General features: G+C 40.5%; 1 non-coding gene across 1 annotated transcript; it reads right to left on the minus strand.

Annotated features, from left to right (window-relative positions):
* Positions 1-3542: 3542 nt before the first annotated feature.
* LOC148565503 (small nucleolar RNA R71) lies at positions 3543-3650 on the minus strand. Its single transcript, XR_015885167.1, has one exon. It is a non-coding gene; the product is annotated as a small nucleolar RNA R71 (small nucleolar RNA).
* Positions 3651-4977: the final 1327 nt, after the last annotated feature.

The raw sequence follows: 4977 nt of genomic DNA on the forward strand, positions 1-4977 counted from the left end.
CCAAAGCCCACCAAGACCACTTCTATGAAGTAGTGGCTGAGAAAAAAGTGATCCCTGAGGTCCCTTTCAATCTCAAGAAGAATGAGTATCCAGAAATCTGAAGAGAGATCTAGAGAAGAGGTTGGGAAGTCCTAACCAATCCTATTCAGGATGTTGGGATTCTCATGGTGCAAAAGTTCTATGCTAATGCATGGGTTACTAAAAACCATTACATTAGTGTGAACCCAAATCCAAGGAAGTGGAGCACCATGGTCCGAGGAAATATCTTAGATTTCAGCCCGAAAAGTATGAGGTTGGCGTTCAACTTGCCTCTAAAGCAAGGAGATCCTCATCCTTACACTAGGAGAGTCAAGTTTCATCAGAGATTGGATCAAGTGCTCTCTGACATCTGTGTGGAAGGAGCACAGTGGAAAAGGGATTCCCAAGACAAGCCCATTCAACTAAGAAGGGTTGACCTTAAGCCCATAGCTAGAGGATGGTTGGAATACATCCAATGTTCCATCATTCCTACTAGCAATCGGTCAGAAGTGATTGTTGATAGAGCCATCATGATCTATTGCATCATGATTGGAACTGAGGTGGAAGTACATGAGGTGATTCCTCAAGAATTGTACAAGCTAGCTGAGAAGCCTCACGCCAATGCCAGGTTGGCATTCCCACACCTCATCTATCATCTATGAAATTCAGCTGGAATTGTCATAAATGGAGATGTCTCCATTGGAGAGGATAAGCCCATCACTAAGAAGAGGATAGAGCAAATTAGAGAGCATGCACAAGAGCCTGTGCATCCGCCTCAGTATGAGATCCCTGAGATGCCTTAAGGGATGTACTTTCCTCTCCAAAGCTATTGGGATCAATGGCAAACTTCTCTTGGAGAATTGAGCATTAACATGGAGTAATTGAGGATGGAGCATCAAGGGCATGCTACCACCCTCAATAAAATAAGAGAAGATCAAAGAGCCATAAGGGAAGACCAAAGGACTATGAGGGAAGAGCAACAAAGGCAAAGGGATGACATAGAAGAGATCAAGCATCACATTGGATCCTCAAGGAGGAGCACTAGACGCCATCATTAGAGGTGGACTTGTTCTCTTTTACTTCATTTCCTTTTACTATTTGTCTATTTTCTGTTATGTTTTATTTGTTCTCTTGTTCTAGTTGCATGATTATTTGTATTGATGTCTTAAAAGTTGTAAAATGTCTCATATATCTCTCACCATGCTTAAAAGAAAATTTTTATTGAAAAGAATTGAGAGATTCATGAATTTCAAGTTTAAAATAAGAATAGTTTAATTATGTTGATGTGGTGTCATTTGCTTTTGCTTTTTGAATGTATGATTAAACAGTGTATATTTGAAGTTAAAATTTTAGAATGTTGGCTTGATAAACCACTATTTTATGGTTTATAATGTGTTTAATTGTCTGGTTTTATCATGATCTTTACCCACTTATTCATATAATTAGCATGCATTTATATTTCCTTCCTAAAATTATTACATGATTGAAAACTTGCTTCCTAGAGACTTTTAATTATGTATTTTAATCCTCCTTTATTCCATTCGATGCCATGATCTGTGTGTTAAGTGTTTCAGGCTTTATAAGGCATGAATGAGTTGGAGATTGGAAAGGAAGCTTGCAAAAATGGAAGGAACACAAGAAATTGAGGAGATGACCAACGAGAAGTGACGCGGCCGCATGGCTCACGCGACCGCGCGAAAGAGAGGAAATCACAGTGATGCGACTGCATGGCGCACGCAACCACACAGATTGGAATAGCACGAGTGACGCGGAGGCGTGGACGACGCACTCGCGTGGCAGGGTAAAACGCCGAATGACGCGTCCGCATGAATGACGCGATCGCGTGACGTGCGCGATCTGCATAATATGCAGAATTAGCTGGGGGCGATTTTGGGCCCTATTTTGACCCAGTTTTCGGCCCAGAAAAGCAGACTAGAGCCAGAGAACATGCAGAAACCAAAGACAACATTCATTCTACACAATTTTTAGTTTTTAGATCTAGTTTCACTCCTCCTCTAGGTTTTCTCTCTACACATTCATAGTTCTTAGGATTTTATTTCTATTGCTCTTTGCATTGAGATATTGAGAAGAGTTATTACCTCATCAAGACTTCGTCATTCGAGTTCGTTTTCTTTACTTGGCTCTTACACTTCCATGTCCTTTAATTTACTCAATTTCACTATTGAATTATTTCTAGAATTTATTAATACAAGAATTAATTTTATTTTTAATTGATTTCTTTGCTTTTTATTTATCATGTCTTTCTTTAATTCCCTTTTCTATGTTATGAATTCTGCATTCACAATGAGCGAGTAGTTGCCTAACTTGATGGGGAGTTGATTGAAAGGAACCCTTGAGTTGGAATGCTCAAAAAGAAAAATTGTAATTGGGTTTATTGTTGGATTGCCCTCTAGTCACTGACACCAATCCCTTTTAATTGAGTGGGTTGGAACTTGTGAATAGAAGTAGCATTCCAATTTGTTTGACTTTCCCTTACCTAGTAAGGAATGACTAAACAGAACAACCTTCAATTATCAATTAATCTTGAGAGTACTTCAACAAGAATAGGGCTTCCAACTAATCTACTCCCAGTCAAGGCTTTTATTTAAATTATTTAATTTCTCTAATTTAATTTCCTGTTTATTCAACCCAAACCTTTTTGAAAACATCTGATTAATAAAATAGCACACCTTTCTGCAACTCGTTGGGAGACGACCTGGGATTCATACTCCCAGTATTTTAATTTTAATTTTTGTGACACCCTTCTAAATTGATAAGCGGATTTCTGGTTGGTTAAGAACTATACTTGCAACGCATATCTTATAACAATTCTTGACTCGCCAATTTCCGCCACGTCAATTTTTGGCGCCGTTACCGGGGAGTTGCAATAGAGTGCTAAGTTATTGATTGGAATTTATTTATTTGCATTTTATTTTATCTTGCTACTTTGAGCTGCTTGTTTCTTTCGTTAGATGACGCATTCACTTCCTGATCCAAGCTTGCCAGTATTCGATCCTGAGATTAAAAGAACTATTTCACGAATAAGGCAAGCTCGGCGTCGGTTAGTCCTCTCTGAGGGTGGATCTAAAACATCATTTGAGGAAGAAACCAGCTCTCGTTCTACTAATTCGTTTAATTTACATGTAGGTAACATGGCAGCACCTAGGAGAGTTACTATCCAGGAGGCTGGAGCCCCTGATTTTACAATGCAACCGTTTCAAGCGCATCACCCAGCGGTGGCTACAGACTTTGAAATAAAGACTACACTGCTCAATTTGATGTCCAAGTTTCATGGCTTACCTGCTCAAGAGCCTATCAAGCACCTGAGCGATTTTCAAGCAGCCTGTTCTACTGTCAGGCGTGATGGTGCAGATGAAACTTTACTTTTGTGGAAAGCTTTCCCGTTTTCTCTTGAGGAAAAGGCAAGAGAGTGGTACTACACTCAACCCGCAGCAACTGTATCCGACTAGGATACACTTAGAAGAGAATTTTTGGAAAAGTTCTTTCCAGCTGAAGTTACTGATAAACTGAGGAAAGACATTTCTATGATTGTTCAGGATGAATCCGAGACTCTCTATGAATACTGGGAGCACTTCAATAATCTTCTGGAAGTATGCCCCCACCATATGATTGACAAGATAGTGTTACTCGGTTACGTCACACAGGGCATGAGGCCCCAAGATAAGACCACATTAGAAAGTGCTAGCAATGGGTCTATGAAAAAGTACAAGACCACTAATGAGGCATGGCAATTGATCAACGACTTAGCTGAATCTACTCGGAATCACAGGCAGAAACAAGGCCGTTCAGAAGCCGTTGTAGAAGTATCCTCTAGCAGAGAGACTGCTGCTCTAACTCAGAGTATCTGTGAAATGACCAACTTGCTAAAGCAGATGCAATTGAATCAACAACAAGTTCAGCAAGCTCAACCTTCTCCACCACAGCAAAGCCAACAGTTAGTCCCACAAAGAGTTTGCGGAGTCTGTGCTGATTATAGCCATTATACTGATGAATGTCCGTAGCTCCAGCAGGAAGACAATACCGTAGCAGCCACTCATAACTTCTATGACCGCCCCAACCAAGGGTACAATCAAGGTGGCAATTACAGCCACGGATGGCAGGAGAATTCTAACCAGAATTGGAGGGACAACAACAACAGAGGAGGCAGAGACAATCAGGGAAATTAGAGGTGGAATAACAACAACAACAGGCAGCAGAACCAGAATCAGCCTTACAGAGCACCTCACCTGAGGTGATCCCAAAGACCACAGAATACCCAACAGCAGACCTCTCAAATTACTTATCCTTCTTCATCTTCTAATGACGACTTACTACAATCTATTGATCGAAGACAACAGACAATGGAAAATAACCTTTATGCTACATTAAATGGTCTAAACTCTACTTTGCAAGCTCTTGTCTCACAGATTGGATCAATGAATAACTCCAATAACCAGCCTTTGAGCTCCAGTGGAATCCCCTCTCAACCATTACCCAATCCAAAGGGTCGCATTAATGCCATCACCCTAAGGTCCGGAACCACGTTGCAGGAGAGGAATCAGAAGGAGCCAAGCCCACCAGAACACGCCTCAGTTGAAGAGGTAGTGGAAATAGAAGCTGTTGAAGAGGAAGAGGACATACAGGACATGGCTGAAAAAGAAGAAAATCAACCACAAGAGGAAGCACCACAGGGCGCAAATACTGCAGAAGACACCACTCCCATTCCATTTCTATAACTTGCAAGGAAGCCCAGGAAGCAGCTGGAACCTGATCCCAAAATGGTAGAGATATTCAATAAGATTGAGGTAACTGTTCCTCTTTTTGATGTTATTCAACAGGTACCTAAATATGCCAAGTTTCTAAAAGATTTATGTATACATAAAGACAAAATTAATGAATTAGAAACTATTCCTTTAGGTAGTTCCATATCTGCTTTAATGGGAGGTTTACTTGAAAAGT

The sequence above is a fragment of the Arachis ipaensis genome, chromosome B5, assembly GCF_059453495.1.
Source record: "Arachis ipaensis isolate K30076 ecotype BB chromosome B5, ASM5945349v1, whole genome shotgun sequence".
NCBI lineage: Eukaryota > Viridiplantae > Streptophyta > Magnoliopsida > Fabales > Fabaceae > Arachis > Arachis ipaensis.